This window comes from Pollicipes pollicipes, unplaced genomic scaffold (assembly GCF_011947565.3).
Source record: "Pollicipes pollicipes isolate AB1234 unplaced genomic scaffold, Ppol_2.1 Scaffold_6138;HRSCAF=7277_pilon_pilon_pilon, whole genome shotgun sequence".
NCBI lineage: Eukaryota > Metazoa > Arthropoda > Thecostraca > Pollicipedomorpha > Pollicipedidae > Pollicipes > Pollicipes pollicipes.
Genome location: NW_023596818.1, coordinates 4,696,492 through 4,710,215, shown reverse-complemented (window position 1 = coordinate 4,710,215; position 13,724 = coordinate 4,696,492). Strand labels below are relative to the sequence as shown.

The following is a 13,724-nucleotide window of genomic DNA, read 5'->3' as shown; positions in this document are numbered from 1 at the left end:
CCCGGGACCTCTCGCACCCTAAGCGAGAATCATACCCCTAGACCAACGAGCCGATACGCCAAGCCGTAACGTCCCAATTCTGGGCCGCGGCGTCACTTTCACAGCACACGGTGTACGGCTCCGAGCACACCAGCCACACCCACCACCGTCTCACCAGGTTATGGCGTAAACCGCTACCTACAAACTGTCGTGAGGGAGCTCTAGCAGACCAAGTAGTCGAGCCTGACCGTGACCATCGGGGTTGCACTGACGTGCAAGCTGCAAAATATTTATGACATTGCATGTGGGGGAGTCGTTAGGACGGAAGGCAGGATCAGCAAACGGGCAAAAGACAGAACAAGACATGGCCGGTCATGTTCCGTCCCGAGCGGGACGGATAGGACGGACAGCAAGACAGTAGGTAACCTGTTTTAATCTGCCCTCTGCTCCTTCTCCTCTTTCCCTTCCTCTGCCTCGTACCCTGTTCTCTGTCTTCCGCTCATACCTTCAGTCCTCGCATCTCTGCGCTTTGCCAGGAGTCCTTTGCCGTCTATCCTCCCAAGTCGTCTGCCTTGCACACCCTTTCGGTCTGCCCTGCGTATTGCTCCACCCTGAGCTATCAGTGGTGTGCTGTCCTGCGTGGGGTCAGTCATTTTTTGCATTGGTTTTCGGTTTACCAATTAGTTTACACGAAATGACTGCACTAATCACCAGTGCATAGTGTCATGATCTTTTACACGGTGCTGGGTGCGGACAGTGGGTCCGGAGCTGTCGACTCGCGATGTGAAAGTAACAGCGCGGCACGCAACCAGGACGCGGGAGCCATTTCGTCGGCTCGTTGGTCTAGGGGTATGATTCTCGCTTCGGGTGCGAGAGGTCCCGGGTTCAAATCCCGGACGAGCCCTGATATTGTCGACGATGGTACTGGTATTGCGATGGTACTGGTATTGATTCCTCCCCGCGGACTTCATGATCACTATCATATTAGAGCATGTGACTGATAGGGATCTTTTATGATCCGTTCTGGTAGCAATTTCGAACCTGCGTGTGCAGAAGGACGCAAAGATCCACATGCGTTTCTACGCATCAAAGCGTGGCGTTTTAGCAGCAATAACAGGGCTCGTCCAGGGTTTGAGCCTGGGACCTCTCGCACCCTAAGAAGAACCATATCCTTAGACGAAGAGCCGTTATAGATACCTGTAACTTGCCCATCCTGGGACGCATTGCTACTTTTACATTATACAGTGGACAGCCCCGACCACACTAACCACACAGCGCTACCACCAGTGGCGCTGGCAAGGGGAGGGGCACAGCCGGCACGTGCGCCCCCCCCCCCCCCCCGCTCGTTAGGCCCTGAGGGTCACGGGCCCTCGCGATGCCTCTTAATGGCCTCTAATCTGCGAGGTCCAAAGTACCCGCGTACGTACCCAAAGTACCCTTTGACGACAATAACGGGCTCGTCCGGGATTTGAACCCGGGACCTCTCGCACCCGAAGCGAGAATCATACCCCTAGACCAACGAGCCGATACAAATTACCTGTTATGCCCAACTTTAGGCCGCGCCGTTACTTTCACATCGTGCGGTGTGCGGCTCCGAGCCCACTGGCCACACCAACCATCCGTCCTATAAGGTTATGACGTACAGCGCTGGCTACAGACTGCGTGACAGAGCGTAGCCATCGTATCATCAACTCATTTATGGTGGTACATGTTGAGGAACCGCTACGACAGAAGGCAGGACCAGCAAACAGGCACAGACAGCAAGGCCTGACCGGTCACGTCCCGTCCGAGATGTGAAGGTACCAGACAGGGCAGGACGGACAGGACGGAAGATCCTGTTTTTAGCTTCTCGCTGCTCGTTTGCCAGTCTCATACTTTGGCCTTCTCTTCTGATCCTGTCCTCACCATTGGATCTCCTCCCTTTTCCCCAACTTTTATGCCCTCTGTCTGCCTTGTCGTTTGCCGTGCACAGCATTCTGTCCGCCCTGTGCGTTATTCACCCAGCGCTATCGCTCACGTCCTGTCCTCTCATTCCTTTCTCCGCATCATTTTCGGCATGTCAATGTTGTCTTCGGCCACAAAATGAGTTTGCGCCATAAATTTACATTATTGGGTTGATTTAAGGTGACAACGTTGCATAGCATACGAAAAATTAAGGGTGACCTTAATCCTACAGTCAGAAGGCCTCTTACGCTGATTGGGGTCCCCCTGAGTCCTCTATATCGATCAGACGACACCAGTGCCGAAAGTTAGCTTAACTTCGGTCAGGGCTTGGAGCTTAATTTTCAAGAAGGAAACAGAACACACGTTGGAAGGGTAGGCAAATTAGATGTCTTACTCTCAAAGTGATAGGCAGGGAATCATATAAGATTTGTGCGCAGTGTCGGCTACTTCACAGCGAAATTCTGAGCTTTTCAGAATAATTTCGAGAAAATGGGTAATGCTAGTGAAGTCGTAAGCCTATGGCGTAACAATAACTGAAAAGCACAAAAAATGTGAGATACTCTCTGTGAGGGCCCTGAACCAGTGAGACTATCACGGTGGGTGACAACGTCACCGACACCGCACCAGCCCAGCGCTAGGCCAGTCTCCGCCAGCGAATCTCTCCGACCAGTATCGGTGAAGATACTGTACATCAAGTGTATCACCCTTGTGCTCTGCTTAGGTGACACGCTGCAGCCTTACCCCAGACGAGAGGCAGTACAAAAATGTGGGGAACATGAAACTGCATGAAAAGTTAATAAACCCTGGACGTGAGGTAATGGCGAATTCTATAAAACCAAGAAGAATTCTATAAAACCATCTCTCAGGGCACGGTTCTTCCAGCAGTAATACACGGCATTTCCACGCACAGCGAAGCCCTTGATTTTTGTCATGCAATGTGACAGTCGATGATTGGAATTTTCAGGAGTTTGTGAGTGCCGAGAAGGACAGAAGTTGTTTTGGTGGGATTCATCTGAACGGTTAGATGTAAAGCAGGATTGGATCACGTAGATGACTTCCTCCTGTGCGCCGTTAACCTTCGTTTTAAGGGCATGTTCCACATTTGAAGATATTCAAGCAAGCAAATGTGAAGAAATGAGGTAGTGGAAGACTTCTCGAAAAACACAAGTTCTGTGTTTTTGAAAACGGTCCTCGATATGACCTTGTTTCATCACATCAATTTTCCTTGCAAACCATTAGTTGAGAGCCAAAGGCTGGCCGTGAGATCTTGAAATTGCACACGGCCCAACAGACATACAACGGCCCAATACGATAACAACCCTTGCAATCGGGGAGGAAGGGGTATCAGGAGTCCCGTTGAGGGCAAAGCGGGGCTCGTCCGGGATTTGAACCCGGGACCTCTCGCACCCGAAGCGAGAATCATAGCCCCAGACCAACGAGCGCGTGAAAGCACACCCGTCCATATCGCGGACCGCGCCGTTACTTTCACATCCTGAGTCAACAGCTCCGGACACGCTGTCCGCACCCAGTACTGTCTGAAAAGCTCATAACGTAAGGCACTGGTGATGAGTGTCGTAATCTCGTGTAAAAATTTGGTAACTCGAAAGACGATATAGAAAAAAACTGAGACACGACGGGACAGAACGACTGATAGCGCGGGGTAGAACAACGCACAGGCGAACGAAGGGTGTGCACAGCAAACGACAACGAAGGACAGGGGACAGAGGACACTGGGCAAAGCGCAGAGGTCCAGGGCTGTGACTGGAGCGCAAGATAGAGGACAGAGTAAGAGGCAGACGAAAGGACGGAGATCAGATACAGCATCCCTTCTGTCTCGCATGCCCTTTCCTGTCCCGCTTAGGACATGACCGGACATGTCTTGATCTATTTTGCCCGTTTGTTGGTCCTGCCTTCTGCTTAACGACCCTGCACATGCATCGCTAGAAATCAATCGCAGCTTGCACGTCAATGCAGCCCCAACTGTTACAGCCAAGCTCGGTTACTAGGGCTATGCTCCTTTACGACAGTCTGTAGCCAGCGCTCTACGCAATAACTTTGTGAGACGATGGTGAGTGTGGCTAGTGTGCTCGGAGCCGTCCACCGTGTGATGTGAAAGTAACGGCGTGGCTCAGAATTGGGACGTCACAGCCTATCATATCGGCTCGTTGGTCTAGGGGTATGATTCTCGCTTAGGGTGCGAGAGGTCCCGGGTTCAAATCCCGGACGAGCCCGGTTATTGCCTTCAAAGGTACGCGTCCACTGTATCGACGCGAACAAGCGCATATGGATTAATGCGCATTGTCGCTGTGAGTTCCAATGCATATGCGCTTAACCCAATGTTTAGCATGGATCCATGGTAACCAAACCAAACAAGTCAGCCGGCTGAACACTCAAGCCCGGCGTAAGCGACACATGCTGAAGCTGAAGGATTAGATGTAAATGATATAGGGTGGTAGTGATAGTGCAAGCTACACACCAGCCCGTTGCGTTCAAACTCTTTGCGTCCTTCTTGATCAGAGACCATCACGTGGGGCAGGCTGGTAATGTGAGATAGCGTTGCAATTTGGTTGCACGAAATAGTTTCATGACATAAGTGCTACAACAAAAAACTCCTTCCGGCTGGAGTGCTACCACACTTCTTATGCCGTCAACACTTCTACACGACGTTAATGTTACACGGAAAAACTTATAACGTAAAAATTTATCATTGTGATCCCTTCTACTGCAACCCGCTTTTGCAATCCAAATTCATACATGGCATCACTTCTGCTGCAAACTTGTTCGCGACACTATCGCCGCACTAGAAAATTAAGGCCCCAAAAGTTATTTTGTCCTTACTTCTGCCTGCTAACACGGCTGCAATCATTGCAGATACACGATTTTACTTATGCTGCCAAGACTTACGCGCGAACCAGAGTGCTACACGACAACGCTTTACTTTAAAAACGTAACCACGTTATTACCTCCAATGCGAAAGCCTGCAGAGTTCATTGCTTATACACGGCATTACTTGTTCTGGAAAGGCTTGTACGCGACCTTGGTACTTACACGAGAACACTTTTTCGTCAAAAATGTCACCTATAATTTGTTGCAGCTGAAGCAATGTCGCGTATAAGTGAAAAAAACTGTACAAGTCCTTGCTGTAGAGGAAATGTACCGTAGCAGTAGAGGTTGTTGTCGTTTAGTACTCATGTCATATAATGGATTTTTTGAACTAAAAACTACGTGGGTATATAAATAAATACCGTATAGGTCATTGCAGTAGAAGTAGTGCAAGTTAAGTTTTTGCATTTAAAAGAAGTGCCGCGTGCTGCTTTGGGTCGTAACACTCCTTTCGGTAGGAGTTTTTGCCGCACCGCGAATGTCGTCTTTGCCGCACCACTATGAAACCGCACGAAATACATCGGCACAAAACTATTTAACTACTGCAAAATCCTTTTCACGCATGACCTGCTGCCTGTGGGTCCGAGCACATCCCACAAAACAAGAAAGTCATCACACATGTAAGGCTACCAACTCGTAGCATACACTGTCATGAGAAAACATCGCACTGATCGCGTTTCAGATGTGCGGCTTCCATATCGACGACGCTCGGCGGGGTCTGTTTGATGCCGCCACCGTGGTATTATGACATTAAAACCATAAATGATATTTATCACCCTTTGGTATTGTGCACAATCGTTTATCCTGGAGAGTAATTCTGAAATTGTTGTGAAGCCAATGAATACTATCTGACCTGCCGTTACCCATCTAATAGTGGTCGTGCGCATGTTTCGTGGTGGCGGTTGCTTTATGGACCAGTGGCTCGTCGGGGGCACAACAAAATATGGAGTGTTAAAGGAACACAATGGGAATGTAGAGTGACGGGTAGGTCATGACAAAAGACTAGGCAGGACAGAAGGAATGGAACTAAGCCTTCTCCGTGGTCTATGGTAAAGATGCGGGACTTGCAATCCAGCGTCACTCTGCACGAGTGAGTCCCAGAGCGGCCCCGGACCGGTTTGGCCCGACTGAAATGGAAAGGTCACCTGGCCACTGGCCAACAAGAGCCAACCCAGCCCTGGAGCGGCCGTGTCACAGCATTTGTGCGGCACGCAATATCCTCTATTCCTGCCTGGAAAAAGGGCGGAGGCAACATTATGCGTTGCACTGAACGGCACGACTTGGGCTCCCTAAGTGAGAATCATACAACCAAGCCAACGAGGCCGGCAAATATATATCTGAACGTCTCAATCCCGACCTCTGTCATTATATTCACAACGTACTGGCAACAGCTGTCGGGGGCACTGCCCAATCCACCGTCGCACGAGCTCGTGACATAAAACGCTGGCTACAGGCTGCCGCCGTGAAGCATAGCTCAGGGAACAGAGCTTCGCAGTGACCGTCGGACTTGTTTTGATATGCATGCTTTAGCTGGCTTCGTGGTAGATGCATGAGGACTAAATCACTAAGAGAATTGTTTTCCGGTCTAATTTGAGCAGCCCTCGATTTCCAGCTTTACACTTCACCCTTTTTACTTCATAGACTGATGAACATGAGCTGCGTGCCCTGTGTCCCGCCAAAGAACAGGGCGGCGTAAAAGAGCAAGACGTGACATTACAAGGGGCACTTAAAGCACAGAGCAGAACACCAGGGTGTGCATAGGACCGACCGACGCCACGGCAGAAGGGAGGACAGCCGTAAAAGGAAACGAGAGAGGTGTAGAAATACGACAGTACAAAGAATAGCGCAGGATGGAGTACGTGATTGGAGAAGAAACAAAACGTCCATGCTATTTGGTTAGTTAGGAATTCCGAGTGATCAGAAATTTCTGAAAGCATGCTTTCATCATAAACACAATGTTGATACGATTGAAAAGCTACCCACGTTCCTTTTAAGGTGTAAGCCCATTCACTCCTATTATATCAAAAGCTTGGTTCACCGAAAAACTTGTTGATTTGGATTTGTTCAGCTTTACTTAATATATAGCATTATATACAAATATATGTATATGCCTATCTCCTCTCTCTCTCTCTCTCTCTCTCTCTCTTCTCTCTCTCTCCTCTCTCTCTCTCTCTCTCTCTCTCTCTCTCTCTCCTCTCTTCTCTCTCTCTCTCTCTCTCTCTCTCTCTCGAAAGATTTAGCTTAAGTCGGCCCCGAGTGTGATTTTTACGAAAGGCTTGCTGAAAGTCACACTCGGGACGGACTCAGACTAAATCAATACACATCAGTCCAGGCATGACAACAATACATTGGGTGCACATACACCTTCAAACACACCATACTTGAGAACAGAGCGTCTCGGAGGCGACATGCTGCAATACCAGAGCAATCCAAGTGATGAAAGGAAAGGAAGGAGTGTCAGGAGTACCACTGAGGGCAATAGCCGGACTCGTTGGGGATTCGAACCCGGGACCTCTCCCGCCCGAAGCGAGAATCAATCCCCCAGACCAACGAGCCGCGACAAGATATTGCAACCGAGCTTGTGTAAACCGACGGTAACGTCCTAATCGAGGACCGCACTGGCACTTTCACATCGTGAGCCGACATCTCCGGGCAAGCTGTCCGCACCCAGCACCGTCTGAAATCTCAATGTGAGGCACTGATGATAAGTGTCTTAAAAATTGATAAACAGAAATACACTATACGCAAAGAACTAAGAAAGGATGGAACAGAACCCGGCTGATAGCGCAGGGTGGAACAACGTACATGGCGAAACGAAAGGGTGTGCACGGCAGACGAAGGGCAGAAAGACAGAGGACGGCGGACTCCGGGCAAAGCGCAGAGGTCCAAGGACTGTAGTTGGGAGCGCAATGTAGAAGACACGGTATGAGGCAGACGAAAGGAAAGAGAACATATAAAACAGGTTCTCTTCTGTCTTGCGCGCCCTCTCGTCCCGTGCGGCTCAGAACATGACCGGCCATGCCTTGTTCTGACTTTTGCCCTTTTGCTGGCCCTGCCTCTTTCCCTAACGGTTGTTCTACATGCATTGCCAGAAATGATTTGAAGCTTGCGCGTTAATGGAATCTCAATTGTCGCGACTAAGCTCGGCTGCTAAGGCTCTGCTCCCTCACGGCAGTCTGTAGCCAGCGCTGTACGCCTTACCCTGTAGGACGATGGTGGGTGTGGCCAGTGTTCTCGGAGCCGTACACCGCACGATGTAAAAGTAATGGCGCCGCCCCGAATTGGGCGTTCCGTGACATTCCATCGGCTCGTTGGTCTAGGGGTATGATTCTCGCTTAGGGTGCGAGAGGTCCCGGGCTCAAATCCCGGACGAGCCCGGTTATTGCGGCCAGAGGTGCTTGTCTACCACTTCGATGCGAAGAAGCGCATATGGGTTTAATGCGCCTTCTCGCTGTGAGTTCGCAGGTATATGCGCTATGGAGCCCAATGTCTAAACACGACCCACTGCAACCAACCAAATCGAGCACGTCAGCTGAACACTCAGGCCCGGGGCGAACGACAGGTACTGAGGCTGGAGGGTTGCAGTCTTGCAAAGCTGGAGCCTTAAAATCGACCTAGTACAAAAAGCCTCAAAAGCGTTAAAAGTACAAAAAGTACATGTTTGTACGCAATACGCTTACAATTTCGCCAGGGATACCTATTTTTTCGAAATCCCTCTGAAAAGCTCACAGCTGCGCTTTGAAGTAGTTTACACTGCGAACAAATTGGTAACCACTGTGAAAGTAATGCATTTAATTTGCCTACAATTCACAACATTCTGTTTCGCTTCTAAAAGATTAGGCCCTCAAGCCCTGACCGATAGTCAGGCTAACTTTCCGGCACTGGTGGCGTCTGACCGATATAGAGGCCCTCATCAACTCAGGAGGACCCCAATTGGCGCAAGAGGCCTTCTGACTGCAGGATTCAAGTCATCCTTAATTTACCTATACTATTTGTTTTCTTTAAAGATTTCACCGAACGCTTTGAATAGATGGATTTCCGGGATCAGAGCTCACGGTAAGCAGTGCTTGTTGTGGGAGTCCTGACCCCTACCATCCGATCGCGCAATTCCATGTCGACGGCAGAATTTGGTGGCGAAAGCTTAACGGGCCGCAATGCTCGGCACGGTCCGTCCTGCCCTCTAACGTCAACTGACCTTTAGCGCGACCGCTGCCACCAGCCGCAGGCCATAACTGTCAAGGGCAAATGGCGAGCGCCCTAAAGCGACTCGAACCCACCCCACCACGGATGGGTGGATCGGAAGGCAGGCGCTCTAACCAACTGAGCCGCCGGGACGGACAACTATGCAGTGTATAATACCTTAATAACAAATAATAATGTAAGTTTGTAGCGCAAGCTCATTGCGTGACCAAAAACAACATTGACATGCCGAAAACCGATCCAGAGAAAGGACTGAGACGGGACAGGACAGGACAGAACAAGACCGATAGCGCAGGGGTGAGCAAGGTACAGAGAGGGGCGTAAGGCTGTGCACGGCAAACGAGGCAACACAGAGGACATAGGAGTTGGGGTAAAGGGCGGAGATCCAAGTGCTGAGGACAGGATCAGAAGAGAATGGCGAGGTATGAGGCTGGCAAAAGAGCAGGGAGCAGCTAAAAACAGGATCTCGCTTGTCCTGTCCGTCCTGCCCTGCCCCGTCCCGTCTGGTTCCCTTCACGTCCCGGACCAGACGGGACCGGTCAGGCCTTGCTGTCTTTTGCCTGTTTGCTGGTCCTGCCCTCTGTCGTAATCGTTCCTCAACATGCATCGCCATAAATAAGTTGATGCTACGAGGGCTGTGCTCCCTCACGACACTCTGTAGCACGCACTGTACGTGATAACCTTATGAGACGATGTTGGATGTGGCCAACGTTCACGGAGCCGTACATCGCACGATGTGAAAGTAACGGCGCGGCCAAGAATTGGGGATAAAGGATAGCTGCATCGGCTCGTTGGTCTAGGGGTATGATTCTCGCTTCGGGTGCGAGAGGTCCCGGGTTCAAATCCCGGACGAGCCCGGTTATTGCCGCCAAAGGTACTCGTCTACCACTTCGACGCATAGAAGTGCATATGGATTAATACGCCTTGCCGTTGTGCGTTCGAAGGTGTATGCGCTTTACGCCCCGATGTTTAAAAATGACCCACTGTAACCAATCAAACCAAGTCCGTTGGCTGAACGCTCAAGCCCGGCGTAGAGAACACATGCTAAGGCTGAAGGATTGGGTGTGAATGGTATAGGGTGATTGTGTGGTCGGGGCCGTGCACTGTACGATGTGAAGGTAACGGCGCTGCCCAGAATTGGGACATTGCGCGCATTTGCGTTGGCGGGTTGGTCTGGGGGTGTGAGTCTCGTTTGGTTGCGAGAGGTCCCGGGTTTAAATACTGAACGAGTCCAGATGCTGTTGTTGAAACGCTACTTACTCGCCGTGTGAAAGCGCATGGAGATGTCTGCACCCTGCTGAGTGTCGTGGAGTTGCGAGTGCGAATATGTATTCTCCTGGTAGCTCCATGTTTTAAAAGAGACTCACATGGCAACCATCAGACCAAGTCCGCGACGTGAAGGCTCAAGCCTAGCGTTATTGGCACGTTCTAAGGTTGAAGGACTAAGCTCAAAATATATAAGATGATTATGTGTTGGTATATCATATACGATGATGAGATATGATCTCTTCATACATAATTGTAGTTGCAGTTACCTGTAGTGTTCGCAAAGAAAGTACATGTGTTGCGGAGGGCATGCGAATATATAATGGCAACAACGACGATGGGTAGTTGATATTACTTTATGGCAGATTCGAACAACATCGTAATTTTCCAACGCCGTCTCGATGTCTTTTAATCCAGTAAGGCCTCTAGCTTTTTTGCGTATGGTGTTGGTAATCGCCGATTCTGATTGGATTACCGCAGATGTTAACAATAATAAACACCTTAACGCCAACAATTAAAAATGATGCTTTGCCTCTGTCCAACGGGTATTTTGAATCACCATCATAGTTCAATGCATTAGCTCATTTCACCCCTAAACTTAAGTCTAACCAGGGGACATACCCCGAAACTCACAAAGGCGCGGCGTGCAATGACCTGTAACCAATGTGCAGGTGAAAGCATCAAAGTGAAAGCCAAATCCTTCACTTGTAAACAACCGGGCTCGTCCGGGATTTGAACCCGGGACCTCTCGCACCCAAAGCGAGAATCATACCCCTAGACCAACGAGCCGATGCGCAGATTCGCAACGTCCCAATTTCCGCCCGCGTCGTTTCTTTCACATCGATCAGTTAACGGCTCTGGGAGCACTTACCACATCCATCGTCGGCTCACAACAAGCCTATGATGTGAGGCACTGGTTACAGAATGTCAACAGAAGGCATAGCCTTTGCACCAAGACTATGCGGTGACGATTGGAATCGCGGACGTTAAAAAGTTTTCTGTCGTTCGCAGGTAGCACTATTTTAACTTCAGGCTCACATGTTTTCACTTTCCGAGACGGATGAACTGAAGCTGTCCGGCCTCTCTCCCGTCCCAGGACAAGGTGACAGGACAGAGGAAGGCGTGCAGGACGATCAGGACACAGAGCACTGAATAGGACACCTGGGCGGGATAGGAACGGTGCGCAGGCAGAACGGAGGACAGGGCAGAACAGAGGATAAGAACGGACAGAGAACAGCATGGGGACGGGGCGGGACAAAAGACAGCGCAGGACGGAGGACGCGGTCGACAGATAATAGGAACAGCGCATAAAGGACGGGAATCTACTTACGGCAAAGGAGGCAATACTTGTCACAAAACCATATACCACACGAGTTCATGCGTCATATAGATTTATGGATGGGGCACAGTTCAGACGACAAAAGTCAGAGCATGGACGAGCGAGAGAGTAAGTGACAGAACAAGGCAAAGCCAGTCTTCTCATATCCTGTCGCTTTTTAGACCGATGCTGGCCCGCAATGCACAACCAGAGGACAATGGAAAAGGGCAAGGTATTTGATTATTAAAATGACAGATTGCATCCCGCCTTATTCTGTCCTCTGTTCTTTCGTCTGACCCGCGTTCTGTCCTGACATCACGGAATATCCCTAAGAGCAGTGCACAGTGTGTATCCATCGCACGTACAAATATACCAAGATCGCAGCCAACGCTGTCACCAGAAAACAGCATCCCAAGGAAAGAACTCCGTAAATGCTCCCAAATGTCATTACCACCTTTCGGTACTGTGCTCAGTTGTGTATCCTGAAGTGTAATTTTGAACTTGTTTGTGGCGCCAAAGGGCACCATCTGACCTGCCGTCACCCCTCTGGTACGTGATCGTGCCGATGTTTCCTGGTGGCGGTGTGGGCTGCGGTGTCGGCAGCCTTACGTCTGCCCTGGGTTTCCCTATCAGTGGGATGTGCCGTGGCCGACAGGCAGCAGGCCATGCGTCTTACCCAGTCCAGCCCAGTCCAGAAGGCGAATGCCAAAATGGTTCGTGCCTGAGGTGTTCAGTGAGCAAGTGCCGTGGGCTTTTTCACAGCAAATAAGCCGACTAATGGCAGCACGTGATCACTTACCAGCTTGTCCCCGCGCATTCGGGTTCCGATCAAGAAGGACGCGAAGTGCTTGGTCGTAGCGGGCTGGTGGTAAATTTTCACAGTCATCTAGTATAGCTGGCGCTTAATTTTTTGGTCTCACCACTCATTACTTATCAGAAAGCCATCGTCATAAGTGTTCGTCCCCCTGCCGTCTAACGGTTAGGAATTCGTTTCATGTTGCATGGTGGCAACAACTTAACGGGTCTTTTATTTGATTTCGTTAGAGGCTGCGTCTCAACCATTCCGTCCCTGCCTTCAACCTCTTGGAATTTTTGTTTCTGGTCGCGCTGGAGCTGCAGGCACAGAATGTCACCGAAGGGCAGCGCCACCGAGTGCAGGGAACAGCCGCCTCCTTGTCGTTGGCTGACGGCGAACATATCTTGCAGTCCCCCCTAAAATGTAAGGAGGCTCTACCGTACCGGCAGACCACGACAACACTGGCTGTTCGCATGCTCTTGATTGGATGCTCTGTGCTGGGAAGAGGATTTAAAATAAAAAAATAAATGGGAAACTGCGCCACCCCTGCCTTCAACCCTGGGCCCGCTCTAAACCAATTCAGCAACCACCTACGAAATCCCGTCGCAGCGCTGAGCGCGCCCAAATCAAAGTACCCAAACAACAGTAAGCCTGTCGCAGACCAAGTGATGTACCCAATCACCTGATTCGAATGTGAAATTTCTGTCGACCTGTCTGAAAGACCCCACGTTCCGCAGGAATGCGTTGGCCCGACCAACACGAGGTTCAGGGGCAGGTCCATGCGCCTGGTCCGCCCCACGTTTCCTTCCACCCGGCACTTGGACGTGCCTACAGTTGGTAGGTTCGACTAATGTGCTATTTGAATGACTTCACACAGGCGTTAGCGCAGCGCAAAGTGCTCCAGGAACTCATGTGTGCCAATTTCATTGATGTGGATGACGAGACGATACCTCTGAAAGCAATAACTGGGCTCGTCCGGGATTTGAACCCGTGACCTCTCGCACCCTAAGCGAGAATCATACCCCTAGACCAACGAGCCGACAATATCCTGTTAAACGGTCCAATTCTGGCTCGTCCCGTTACTTTCACTTCGTGCGATGTACATCTCCGAGCAGATTGGCCACACCCATCATCATCTCACATCTCATGACGTCAAGCACTGGCTTCATACTGCCGCCGGGGAGCGTAGGCCCAGCAGCGGGGCTTGGCCAGTACCATTGTGATCACGTTGGTGTATATGGGAAATATTAACCGCCTGGCGATGCATGCAAACAACTTAATTAGAAAGTGGCTCGTTCCGTGCAGAAGAACCGATATTTTAAGCTAACTTCGCGCTTC

General features: G+C 50.3%; 5 non-coding genes across 5 annotated transcripts; 3 read left to right on the top strand and 2 right to left on the bottom strand.

The window, feature by feature from the left end:
- The first annotated feature begins 811 nt into the window (after positions 1–811).
- On the top strand, positions 812–883 carry TRNAP-CGG (transfer RNA proline (anticodon CGG)). The gene has a single exon. It is a non-coding gene; the product is annotated as a tRNA-Pro (tRNA).
- Positions 884–1,432: 549 nt separating this feature from the next.
- Positions 1,433–1,504, bottom strand: TRNAP-CGG (transfer RNA proline (anticodon CGG)). Its single transcript has one exon. It is a non-coding gene; the product is annotated as a tRNA-Pro (tRNA).
- A 2,578-nt stretch (positions 1,505–4,082) lies between these two features.
- Positions 4,083–4,154, top strand: TRNAP-AGG (transfer RNA proline (anticodon AGG)). The gene has a single exon. It is a non-coding gene; the product is annotated as a tRNA-Pro (tRNA).
- A 5,637-nt stretch (positions 4,155–9,791) lies between these two features.
- TRNAP-CGG (transfer RNA proline (anticodon CGG)) lies at positions 9,792–9,863 on the top strand. Its single transcript has one exon. It is a non-coding gene; the product is annotated as a tRNA-Pro (tRNA).
- A 1,126-nt stretch (positions 9,864–10,989) lies between these two features.
- TRNAP-UGG (transfer RNA proline (anticodon UGG)) lies at positions 10,990–11,061 on the bottom strand. Its single transcript has one exon. It is a non-coding gene; the product is annotated as a tRNA-Pro (tRNA).
- Positions 11,062–13,724: the final 2,663 nt, after the last annotated feature.